Here is a 13,827-nt window from a genome sequence, read left to right as displayed (position 1 = left end):
CCTGAGGATTGTCTACATGACATGTGTGTCCATTTCCTCCCTCTTCTTTCCCTCTCCTCATCCTTGCAATGATATGATTAATGCCTGTTTTCCCTACCAGGCAGTAAGATCCACAGAGGCATGGATTCTGTCCTTTTTGTCACTTTGCACCAGGCTTGTCCTCCCTGCCATGTGTCACACTACACCTAGCACATTGTTGTTAGCTGCCATTAAGTTGGTCCCCGACTCATGGCAACCCCATACACAATGAAGAAAAAAGCTGCCTGGTCCTGCACCATGCCCCTGATTGGTTGTGGGTCAGACTGTTGTGATTCACAGGGTTTTCACTGACTGATTTTCAAACATAGATTCATCATGCCTTTCTTCCTAGTCTGCCTGAATCTGGAAGCTGCCTTCATCTGTTCAGCATCATAGGAACACACAAGGCCCACTGACAGACAGGTGGTAGCTGCATATGAGATCCTTGGCTGGGAATCAAACCTGGGTCTCTCACATGGAAGGTAAGAACTCTACCATGGAACCACCACTGTCTTCATGTATCTGACACATACCAAAAAACCAAGCTCACTGCCATCAAGTAGATTCCAACTCATACCAACCCCCTTTTGGTTTCCGATGTGGTAAATCTTTACGGAAGTAGATTGCCCAGTCCTCCTTCCACAGACTGGCTGGTGGGTTTGAACTGCCTACCTTCTGGTTAGCAGTCAAATGCCTTAGGCACTATGTCCACATACAAACCATTTAATAAATATATACACTCACTGTCTTTTTTCTTTATTTCCCCTTACATTTTCTTGTCTTTGTGCTCAGTTCTGCCCTTAAACTCAGGCTTTAGAGTAACCTTCCTCAAAATTCTTTGAAGTCTCTCTCCTGTGGATAAGACTTGCCAGGGTGCCCCAAGCTCTGATCTGGAACTGTGGGGGTCTCTGTCCCCAGTTCTCCCTTCAGGGCACTCTCTAAACTCCTGATCATTCATAGGATCACCCAGATAACCCAGGGGGCTCTAGAAATTATACCTATGATGTCTTCTACAGTCCATGATTGGACCCCAATCCCAGGAAGGCAAGTAGACTGCTCCTGTTGGCCAGTACAGTAGTTCTTTCATAGGATCACATTAAGTTGAGCTACCAGAATGGTGCTGATGCATTCATTTCTGGCAAGACTTTTATAGATAGACAGATAAAATCCACTACCATCAAGTCGATTCCAACTCATAGTGAACTCCATTGGGTTTCCAAGGCTGTAAATCTTCGCAGAAGTAGATTGCCTCATCTTCCTCCTATGGAGCAGCTGGTGGGTTTGAACCACTAACCTTCTGGTTAGCAGTTAAATGCCTTACACTCAGTATGCCACCAGAGCTATTTTTATATACATAGGGACTTCTCAAAAATATTTTCCAAGGCTCTACACATCCTAGGGGAGGCTCTGCCTATGCTAGTCTTAAAGGAAGACTCCAACAACATGGAGTCTGATTGATGAACTCTGTTTAAAAGGATAGCCAAGAGTAGCCATGAGCAACATCTGTAACAGTAGTCTCAGGGGAGAAGATGGCAGGAGAATCTGGGCTTTGAAGGAGGCAGAGCTGAGTTTGAATCCTGTCTCTGCCATTTACTAGCTGTGTGACATGGAGCAAGTTCCTTCCATCTCTAAAATGCAGAAGCTATGTGACAGTTTTTCAAGGCCCCCAAATATTTCCAAATTACTTGCATTCTGTGGTCAGACTTCAGATGGCTGGGGAAGGCAGCCTGGCAAAGTGATTACAAGTGTAGACATCTGATCCAAATCCCAGCTCTGCTACCAATTAGCTCACTGATCCTTAGCAAGTCAATTATACTAACTCTCAGGTATGCCTTCTGTATAATGGATATAATAATGGCAATTTCCCCATAAGCTTATTCTGATCATAAGATGAGAAAACTTCATGCACACACAAATATCTTAGCCCATGCATGCATTCAATAAATGATGGTTACTGAATATGAAACTGACTTCCAAATCAATCCAATTGTGTGCTTAGCACATATCCAGCATCAATGTTAGGTACACAGAAGATGAAACTAAAGAGTAAATATTGTGTAGAACCAGAATACTTCCCTGGATATTTAATGTTGACAATGGTTCTCGCCACAGGTCAGCAAATCAAGGTCCACTAAACATGCCAGTGAAAGCTTTGGTCTTACCCCTTGACCTCCCACTTTAACAAATCTCCAGACCCCAGGACCACCAAGGAGGTTCTCATCATTTGTGGCCTGTGCTCACCAGCCCTGGGATCCAACAAGAGGTGGCCTAGAAGGCATACTGATAGTAAGTGTTCCTTAAAGGAAACTATTTTAAATCCTAGCTGCATTGGAAACTGCATAAAATAATAATCTCACCCTCACCAATTTCTTTCTTCTTTTTTTTAATAACATGTTTCATGATCAAAAGCCATGCCTAGTTTGTGTCTAGAGCTGGGTGATATAGAGGGGATGAGAAATGTGGTCACTGTGGCATCCTAATAACAGACAAGCTGTTGAGACCCTTACCACTTCCATGTACCACTCTCTACCCCTTAAGCTTCCTTGTGCCAAGGGCTCTTTGAGGAAGATGCTCCATTTCTGAAGTATGATGCTGGTGGCCAGACAGGTGCTAGCAGATAAGCCCAAGGCTGCTCCCACATTGGGCAGATGGCAGCAGATGGCACCAGGTGGGCAGCCCCCACATGCAGGCTCCTTCCTCCCAGCAGTGTCAGGCTCTCAAACTCCGCTTGTTCTTCCCATTCCTGCAGGTTATTTTTACCATGTGAAAAAAAAGTGGTGCTATTTCTCTGCATTTTACCCTGAAACAGTCACACCAGCTCCCTCAAAAAAGCACCCAACAGATGGCTCTGATCCCCTGTGCTCAGAAAAACATCAACCTCCTGGGCTGTCAGCAGATTATTAAAAATGCATACATTATGCAAAAGGAATAGCTTCAAACTCCTTGGTTCAGAATGGCATAGAGACTAGGAGTTCAAATCCTGGCTCTGACACTTACTGCTTTTATGATTCTAAGCAAATGACTAAGACTTGCTATGCTTCTGTTTCATTTCCTGCAAATGGGTTAATAACAGTGCTTACTTTGTGGGACAGTTCTGAGAATTAAATTAGTTCATCTAGTGTCTGGCATATAGAAAGGGCTCTCTGAGTGTCGACTTACTATTAATTTCCTCTGACACAAACCTTTGGGGAGCTAGACAAGATTTCTAAAAGGCTCTATCTAGGATGCTGGAAAAAGAGCCCTGATGGCACAACAGGTAAGCATGTAGCTGCTAACTGAAAAGTTGTCAGTTCAAACCCACCCAGTGGTTCCACAGGAAAAAGATGTGGTAATCTATTCCTATAGAGATTACAGCAAAACAATTCTATGGGGCAGTTCTACTCTGTCACATGGGCTCTCCATGAGTCAGAATTGACTTGATAGCACCTAACAACTATGGTAGGATGCTAAAGAAGAGGGCTACTCCCAGGGCAATGCTGATCCATTACCATCCATGTGTGTGGCTGAGAGAACCACTAAGAGTGGCCGTGGCCCAGGCTGAGCCCATAGCCCTCCTGCCTCCAGCAGCATCATGTTTCAGATGCCAATTTTTTTTTTTCCAAAGCCCCAAGGGGAGGCCTGGGACACCTAGAGGGATTTAAAACAGGGCTGGGGCCACAACTATAGCTTATATTTAGTGAGTACCCACTACTTGTCACATCCTGGGATAAGCACATTATAGATCGTCTCTGATGTAATCCTCTCAATACTATGAGGAAAGTAGGATCATTATCCTCTCCTTACAAATGAAAAAACTAAGGATCAGGAAATGAAATAACTTGTCCAGGGTCATGTAGCTTGTCCAAAGTCACATAGCAACTAAGTATGAAGCCAGGATCTAACTCTAGCCCAACCTACTTAAGAGTCCATGCCTGTAATAACTTCCTGAAGCTGAGGTGGGGCTGGAGACTGAGGGTCCAAGTCCTCTGGATTCCAACACTGCTGGTTTGAAACACAGGCAGAAACCCCAGCCCTCTGATGGTATATCTTATGTGGAGGAAGTCTTCACAAACCTCTCCTGTCCCTGCCTGGCCCATTAGGATTCCTTGCATCCCTTTCCCCATTGGCCAAGCTTCTGGAAGTCTCTGTTAAATGTCAAAGTGTGACCTGGAAGGAGGGCTCTCTCAATCCAGTGTTGACCATGAATGACTGAGCATGCATGGCTTTGCATTAGAGTGAATATGAGTAGGAAGGAAGGGGTAGAGGTTCTAGGGAATGGGACCCAAAGTGACTATGTTTGGAGGTACTACACCCTGATGAAAGGAATTAGCTGGGCACATGCCTTCTCAAAACCTACCCATCCAGGATGCCATTTGCTCAAGCCTTCCTCCCCAAACTGAAGCTGACGATCTCACTCATGTTGAGGTGTCTGCATCTGGCCCTGGTTTGTTGCATTCTTCTTTTCAAATATGGTGTTTTCATTTTACAGAGGTATTTAGGAAATTCTACCTTGCCTGTGCCGATTGGGTCGTAACTTTACCAATAATTACTGCTAGGTAATTGATTCCTCTCGAAGAGCAACAGGCTTACCTTGGAGTCATCATAGATCCTCCCTCTCCTTCACCCCATTCTCAGCTTGGGTCACCCAATCCTGTAACTTTCTTCCTTCATTGTTCTTAGATCCGCTTATTCCTCTCCAGCCTCAATGCCCATCTCTACTTTAGACCCTTAATGCTTCTGTAGGCCTCTGTTTCCTCATCTGTAAAATGGGGCTAATGATATCAAATTTCTCATATAACACACCACACAAATAACATGCACATGCATACAGTATGCATAGCATGCACAGGACACCAACACATGACAGGGTTACACGGTTTGCAAAAAAAACCCATATAATGCATGCTACTTGAGTAAATATATGGTAGTACTTACCTTAAAGATTGTTGCGTATGTTCAACAAGTTAATAGATGTGAAATTCTTAGACTCATGCCTAACACACAGTAAGCACTCAATGAATGTTAGCCATAATTATCATCATCCTCATTATCATCATACTATCATCATCATCCCATCATCATCATCCCATCATCAATAGTAGAACCAGGATTACCAATAACCCATGGTCAGTCCTTCCATCTCTAATCTGTCCTTTTCAACGTCTTGAGATGAATCTCATACATTATTTTTAGCCTACCCTGCCTTGCTCAGGATCACATCATGGCTCCCTACTGTCCGGGACTGAGACCAAGCTTCCCTGAGTTCCCTGCCTGGCTTCCAAGGCCCTCCTTCTCCTTCCTCAAGCCTGCCTTGCAGCATCACACTCCTATATGTACTTATTCCAGGCAGGTGTCCTCATTGTCATACCTCACAATACAATGGGCTCATTCCTGCCTCTAGACTTCTACACAGGTAATTCCTAGCCTCAAAAACACTGCATTACTCCCTCCATGTATGCATAGTCCTTCATTCCCTTTAAAGGAAAAGGTGAAACCAGACACCAGCTCTCATCCACCTCCCCACAAGTCCTGTCCTCTGTTCTGAAGTCTAGTCCTTATGGTGCTAGGTGGTGTGATGCTTTACTCTGTGTTAGGTGGAGTATCTTATCTCCTCAGCTGGAACCTTGAAGGCAAGCACAATTCCCCACCCTGTTTTGGTCTCACTAAAGCATGAAGACCTACATACATGAGTGTTAGCATGACATGGGCTTGAGGGCTGAACAGACTTGAACTCAATTAAGCTGGTGGCTAATTGTACTCCTAGGTATAGATCCCAAAGAATTGAAAACAGATGTTCAAACAAAAACTTGTATGTAAATGTTTGTAGTAGCATTATTCACAATAGCCAAAAGGTGCAAACAACCCAAGTATCCATTAACTAATGAACAGAGAAACAAAATGTGTATATATCCATGTAATGGAATATTATTCAGCCATAAAGGGGAATGAAGTATTGACACATGCTAAGACATGGATGAACCTTGAAAAATATACTACATGAAAGAAGATAGACACAGAAGGTCACATATTGTATGATTCCATTTATATGAAATATACAGAATAGGTAAATTCATGAGATAGTAGATTCATGGTTGCCTAGTATTGGGGTGAAGGAGAGGCAATGTGGAATGAATACTTAATGGATACAAGGTTTCTTTGTGGACGATGAAAATGTTCTGGGACTAAATAGTGGTGATGGTTACACAGCATTAGGAACGTACTAAATGTCACTAATGGTAAATTTTATGTGTTCTGTACCACAATACAAAAATATATTTTAATAGTTTAACAACCTGGTCTTACTGTTTTCCAGCCCCGAGACTTTGATCAAATCGACCACTCTCTCCTTCTCATCTTGCTCATATGCAAAATGCAAATAAGGCCTAACCCCAGAGGTTGAGAGGACCAAACCTGTGATGTGATAGAAGCACCAACACAGTGCTTAGCACCCAACAGGTGCTCAGAAAAGGTTAGCTTCCTTCCTCTTCCTTCAACAATCATTAGTTGTTGATTATTACTCTATTAGAAACCAAAGTGCCTTCTAAAGGAGCGATTTAATCCACCTGCTCTCTCAGGGGGGGACGTGGTTGAAGTTTGCCTCTCCAGATGAGAGACCCACCCCCAGCTTTTCAGAGCTGCTTTTGTGTTCAAGACAATAAAGCTAGCATCCAAGCCAACAGCATAATTGTGCAGGCATTGGTTAACAAAAAGGTTTAAGAGGATAATAAAAAACGCCCACGTCTGAGACTTCAAACCCAGTAAAAACTGGTTGGTGTGAGGTGCATAAATCCTTGGATCCCTAAAGGATGCTTTTTCTCCTTGCCTCCGAGGGGGTTGGTGAGGGGGTGGGTTTGGCATAAACAGGGCATGCCAAGATCTCCAGGAAACACCAGGCATCTGACTAGGGTCAGAGGTTAGACCCTGACCAGATGAAGAGGGCCTGAGTCCAACCAGTTCCTAGAGACACATCCAGCTGAACGCTAGAAACAGAGAGTCCTGAAAGCTAGGTGACCAAAGACTATATGAGAAGCCAGGGTTATGTTCTCTCACAGCCACCCCTCCTGTGGCTCGCTTGAACATCCACCTCCACCTGATAATCACTACTTCGTATGGTTGTAGGAGACCTGGCAGCACAGTGCTTAATCACTTAGCTGCTAACCAAAAAGTCAGTGGTTCATACCCACCAGCAGCTCTGTGAGAGAAAGATGTGGGCAATCTGTTTCCATAAAGATTACAGCCTTGAAAACCCCATGGGGAAGTTCTACTCTGTCCTATAGGGTCACTATGAGTCAGAATAGAACCCACCTGTTTGGTTTTTTTTTTTTTTCATAAGGTTGTTATGATACTGAATGAAACCCTCTTAATAGCTACCCATTTAGTAGACCCTTGCTATGTGCCAAGCCCTATTCTAACCACATTATATGAACAGTCTCTTTTCATCCTCTCAACCATACCTATGAGGTCTAATTTACAAAGGAGGGAATTAATGCACAAAGAGGTTAAGCACTTTACCCTAAGGCCACACAGTAGAGATGGGGTTTCAATCCAGTTCTGATTGAATGCCCAGTCCATGCTCTTAGTCATGCTTTGCAAACAGTAAAATATTATACAAACATCTGGTATCACTGTTACTCATCTGAGATGAAAGGAGAATGTTACAAAAGAGCGACAGCAATGCCCAGAGATATTAATTAGAAGCAGTGTACTGAGGAGCAGTCAGCAGGCAGGAAACCCAGGCATTTCCAGTCCCTCTGTATTCTCACTTTCCTTCAACTCCTACACAACCCCTCCCCATAAACATGTTCCTACACATGGTCCATCTAGAATACTAGAGATGGTAATACATGTTCACATTCATAATTTTATTTAGAATCTCATATGGTCCCTGAAAAAAGACAAAGGATATTGTTATAGATGAGGAAAACTGAGATTCAGAGAGTTAAATGATTTGCCCGAGCCACACAACTAATCAGCTCATTAATATGGCCAGAATTTCAACTCAGACCCTATGATTCTGAAATCGTTACTCTTTGTGCTACTCTGGTCCTCCAGGTGTTGGTAAGCTTACCTCTTGGGTTTTGTGAGTGTCCTTCTATGACTTCCCCTCCTCCCCACCCATAGTGTTTATGGCCTTGCATTGTGGTTGCTCTTTTGTTCAACTCCATGTCTCCCATACTAGCCTTTAAGCTCTTTTGAGGGCAGGGACCACACTGCCTCATTCATCATTAAACAGCCAAAGTTCAAGCCAGGGTGAGATGCAGATGTTCAGTAGTCACCAACTAGATTTACACTCTAAAGATTCCCAACCCAGTGTGGGAGTCACAGGAGAAAAATGCAGCTCCTGGAAGAAAGGGTAGGTAACCACTGTGAGGACAATGGCTGCCTTTCTGAAAATCCCTACTAAGAGTGGGAGGGGCCCTGGTGGTGCAGTGATTAAGTGCTCAGCTGCTAATCAAAAGGTTGGTGGTTCACATGCATCAACTGATCTGCTCCTGTAAAGATTAGAGCCTAGGAAACCCTATGGGGCAGCTCTACTCTGTCATATAGGGTTGCTATGAGTCGGAATGGACTCAATGGCACACAACAATTAAGTGTGATCATGACCTGATCATGTCATGTGTGGAAAAGTAGGAGGTGGCATATCCCTCACTTGGTGGCATCAAGGGAAATCTAACTATGTCCTAGTGTCCATAGATGGGGCTCACTTATGGCTCCCTTGGGCAGGGTTGCCAGATTTAGCAAATAAAAACATAGGACACTATTTTAAGATATCGTTATTGGTCTCTACTTGTCTGGGGCAAAAGAGAAAGAAGGAAACCAAAAATGTAAAGAAGAAACTATTCTACAGGACTAAAGGCCTACCCAAACTACAGCCTTGTCTATCCTGAGACCAGATCCAGACGGTGCCCAACTATAATCACCTACCATTCTGACCAGGGACACAAAAGATGGTCCTGGATAGAATGGGAGAAAACTGTAGAACACTCAAATTCTTAAAAAAAGGCCAACATGGAAGAAACTAGAGGAAACCCAAGACGACTGCCCTGAGATACCCTTTAAACTTGGAATTTAAACCACTTCCAGAGCTCACTTTGAGCTAAACAACATATCGGCTCATAAAATAAACACTAGCACCCATGAGTACTGGACTTCTTTAAAAAATCATTGATATGAAACCAAACAGTCAATATTTACTTTAAAGCAAAGATGAATATGTAAGGGGGTGGGGTGGGGCAGGGAAGTGAGATTAATTGAAATGGAAAAATCAGAACAGAAATGAGAATGTTGACACAGTGTGAAGAATGGAACCAATGTCACTAAACAATACATACAGAAATTGTTAAATGGGAATCAAATTTGCCATGTAAATTTTCACCAAAAACACAGTATTTTTCAAAAACATGTATGACACCCTATTAAATTTGAATTTCAGATAAAGAACATTTTTTGTGTGTTCCATGCAATTTTATTATATATTTACATTAAACATTTATTTTTTTGTTTTTGCTATTGTCTTTTTTTATTGTTGACAATAAACATACACCAATTCAACAATTTCTACATGTACAATTTAGTGACATTGATTTCATTCAAGTACAATTCAGTGACATTGATTTCATTCAAGTTGTGCAACTATACTCACCATTCTTTTCTGAATTATTTCTCCTCCATTAACATAAGCTCACAGCTCCATAACCTTCCTGTCTCACTTTTGAAGGTGCTGTTATCAATTTGATTCCATGTAGATAGCTCTTTAAGAGAGCACAGTGCTCAAGGCAGACATCCTTTACTAATAAGCCTAAATTACCACTTGATTTAAAGAGCTCTACTGGCATTGTGGGTAAGATATTTGGCTTCTAACCAGAAGGTTGAGGGTTCAAACCCACCAGCTGCTCTGCGGGAGGAAGATGAGGCAATCTACTTCTGTAAAGATTTACAGCCTTGGTAACCCAGTGGGGGTCACTGTGAGTCAGAATTGACTAGATGGCAGTGGGGGTTTTTTAGTGTGTTTTTGTTTGATTTAAAGAAGTCTTCAGGGGAGATATACAGATATAAATATGTTTTACTTATTTATTTTATTGTTCTTGTTGAGATTAAACACAGCAAAACATACACCACTTCAACAGTTTCTATAAGTACAATTCAATGACACTGATTACATTCTTCAGAGTTGTGCAACCATTCTCACCCTCCTTTTCTGAGTTGCTCCTCCCCATAACACTAACTCACTGTCCCCTTTTCAAGTTACTGTTGTCAGTTTGATCCCATATGGATATTTTTAGTTTAAGGTTTAAAGACTATCTCAGGGCAATAGTTTCAGCAGTTCATCTGGCCTCAGTGGAAAAATTTATCAGAAATTCAAACTTCACTAGAAGTCCTGCATTTTATCTGACAAGCCCATCTGTGGATGCCCCAAACATTTTGGGGGGAGTGTTATATTTCCTAAAAGGATGCCCCTCTGGACCAAGGGAACACTGGGAATGGCTAACCATGGTCCCCTGCATCCACCCAGCAGGGCCTGGCCAAGAAGGGGTAACCAGCTCCAGGCAGGGAGGAGGCCAAATGTGGCCTGTGGCCTGGGGAAGCGGGTTCACGCCGCCTTCCTGGCATGGGGAGGAATGTAGAGCCTGCTACAGCTGCTCCCCATTAAGCAGAGCTGGCATTTCAGACCACGTCAGAGGCGCTGGCTCCAGGCCCTGGAAGTCGGCTCTGGAAGTCGGCTCTGGAAGTCGGTGTCTGGCCTCTGAGCTAGCACTGCCTGCCTGGCCCCAGCCCTTTCACCTCAGTGGCCTGAGGCCCCCACAAGCCCATTGTCATCCTGACCAGGCAGCTCAATGGGCCCATTCAGCAGCTCTACAACAGGCCCCTCTGGAGGGCGCTTCCTCCTCCCACTGCAGGGTGCCCTTGGCCATGGTCTTTGCCTGTGTGGGTGGGGGGTCTGGCTGTGGTGAGAGCAGCAGGCAGTCAGCCCAGCATTACTGAAGGCCAGATTGTTGACAGAGGGCATGGAAATGCCCCACAAGTCACGAGACTCCAGGGCACCCTGCCCACATTATAGCCACCCCCTACCCCCACCTGAGGCAGCCAGCCTTCCGAGGGCCCTGCACCTGAGGCCTAGGAGCTTGGCCTCCTACACATATGCTGAGGAACTATGGGTAATTCCTTGGAGCCAAACAAAAGTGAGGTCAACCCTGAGTTTTGCCAATTCCTAGCTGTGTGGTTTTAGGCAAGATATGTCATCTCTCTGAGCCTTTCTTCATCTGTAAAATGATGCTATTGGTATTTACCTTCTAAGGAGGATGGGGACCTCTGGTGACATAGTGTCTAAGGCATCTGACTGCAAACCAGAAGGCTGGCGGTTCAACCCACCAGCCACTCCTCGGAAAGAAGACTGGGCAATCTACTTCCATAGAGATGTTGTTGTTGTTGTTGTTGTTGTTGTTGTTATGTGCCGTCGAGTCGGCCCCGACTCATAGCAACCCCTCCTTGGGTTTCCGAGGCAGTATCACTACGGAAGTAGGATTTCCCAACCTTCCTTCCGAGAGATACCACCTTGTAAACCCAAGGAGGGGTCACTGTGAGTCAGAACCAATTCAACAGCATGAGTTTTTGAGTCAGGTGGATGGAAAATTGATAATGTAAGTGTGTAGCATGGAGCCTGGCACATTTCTATCGTTGTTGTTGTTAGTTGCTGTTGAATCAACTCTAATTTATGGCAAATGCATATAGAACAGAACAAAACATTGCCCAGAACTGCACCATCTTCATGATCATTGTCATGCTCAAGTCCACTGTTGTAGTCACTGTGCATTTTTTGTGCCTACCAACCTTAAGGTGCTCACCTTCCAGCACTGTATCAGGCAGTGGTCTGTTGTGATCCATAAGGTTTTGTTGGCTAATTTTAAGAAACAGATCATCAGGCCTTTCTTTTCAGTCTGTCTTAGTGTGGAAGTTCTGCTGAAACTTGTCCACCATGGGTGATCTTGCTGGTGTTTGAAATACTGGTGACATAGCTTCCAGCATCATAGCAACATGCAAGACACCACAGCAGGACAAAATGACAGATGGCTGGAGATGCTGAGTAAATGTCCCTTTCCCCTGTGCCCCTTCCTATTTCTATCTCTTCTCCATCCACTGAAGACCCTAGGAAGTTTGCTCTCTATAACCAGCATATCCAAAGGTCACTGCAATGAAGATATCTTGGTTCAGGTTTTATCAGGTTTTACCTGGGACTCCAGTTGAGGCCCTTCCAGCTCACATAGTAACAAAGAGAATTGGCACTTGAATTCAAAACACTTAACTTATCTTGGGTGTCTTCTTTGTTATCACACTTTGGGATCCTGAGTATCTCAGATCTACTTTACTCTTCCTGATTTCCCATCCCAGATTTTAAATAAAGAAACAGAGTATGATCCTGAACTCCATAGACAGTCTCAGGCAGCTTAAAGGCACCCAGGATGGACCTTAAGTAGAGGACAATGGGACAGGTACTCAGCGTTTAGTGCTCTTCACCAGGAGTCTAGTAAATCTTTCCCAGTGGCTGGCATCCTAGTGTGATGCCGCGGCTACAAGGCAGCCCCAGCCCCTGGCTGCAGAGAGAGGAGTCAGGGCTTCCAGCCCCCCATTTGCTTCTGCGTTCGTCACACAGAATCCAAAATACACTGTCCTGGATCCTCTCTGGATCTTGCGTGCATTCAGATCTCAGCCTCTCTCACCTGCTCTAGCATCCCATTCCTGCCTGTCCCAAATCACTAACTCTGTTCTTCCCTCAATCATTCGATCTGATTTTGAGCTCTGGACCAGGTTCTGTTGGATGGAGAGGAGGAGCCACATCATATTCACCAGGTGATGCTTGTCAAAAGTGCGAATTCTTGGCCTCACCCTAAACCAAAAAACCAAACCCACTGTCATCTAGTCAATTCCATCAAGTTTCCAAGGCAGTAAATTGGAAATTATGGAAGTAGAGTGCCCCATCTTCCTTCACTGGTGGGTTTCAACCATCAACATTCTGGTTAGCAGTCAAATGTCTTAGGCACTGCACTACTAGAGCTCCTTGGCCTCACCCTAGATCTGCAAAATCAGCCTCTGAGGCTGGCACCCAGGATTTTGTGTAAATAGCTCCCAAGGTTATGCTGACACACAGTGGAGTTTAAGAACCAATATTGAGGAAGAGACTGCTCGCTGGACTTCTCTTTCTCATCCCATAAGACTTTTGCACAGCCCCTTTCTTCTTAAAAATTATCTCAGAGAATTAATTCATTGGCTTCCCTATTGCCCAGTTACATTAATATAATTGAGCACTGCCATCTCATTTCTCATTTGCATTTTGTCTTAGACTTTTTTCGAGTGGTTTTTAACATATATATTAGGGTATAGTAGAAAGGACACTGCACAGGTGTTAGGGATATGCTCACATACATGTACACACATACACACACCCCCCTAGACAGCTAACATTTATACAGTTATAAATTATTGAATGCTAGGCATGTACCATATGCTTCATATACTTTCCATCACATGTGATGCTCAGAGCAGCGCTGTGAGGTTATCAGGGTCATCCCTAGACAGCAGCTGAGAAAGCAGGGGTAGGTTTAGCAATGCAACTAAGGCCACACTGCTGTAAACTGACAGAGCCAAGATCCAAATCCTGGTCTGTGTGGCCGTAACTACTTGCTCTTACTAACTTCATGATCTTGACTTTTTCCAGAGGGCTAGTGCCAAATTCAAGAGATCTCAACCCAGAAAGTCATCAGAATCCCCTGTAAAGCCCTAAACACTGATTGATGCCAAAGCCCAGAACATATATATATATATATATATATATAT

At 43.9% G+C, this 13,827-nt stretch overlaps 1 protein-coding gene across 1 annotated transcript in view; it reads right to left on the bottom strand.

Annotated features, from left to right (window-relative positions):
• Positions 1–13,827, bottom strand: part of NAV2 (neuron navigator 2) — a 494,616-nt gene that overhangs the window by 463,302 nt on the left and 17,487 nt on the right. The gene's annotated exons all lie outside the window — the stretch shown is intronic.

This window comes from Orycteropus afer, unplaced genomic scaffold (genome assembly GCF_000298275.1).
Source record: "Orycteropus afer afer isolate SDZICR_OR568_19922 unplaced genomic scaffold, OryAfe1.0 scaffold00014, whole genome shotgun sequence".
Lineage (NCBI taxonomy): Eukaryota > Metazoa > Chordata > Mammalia > Tubulidentata > Orycteropodidae > Orycteropus > Orycteropus afer.
The sequence above is the reverse complement of the archived record's forward strand: the minus strand, read 5'-3'. Positions and strand labels throughout refer to the sequence as shown.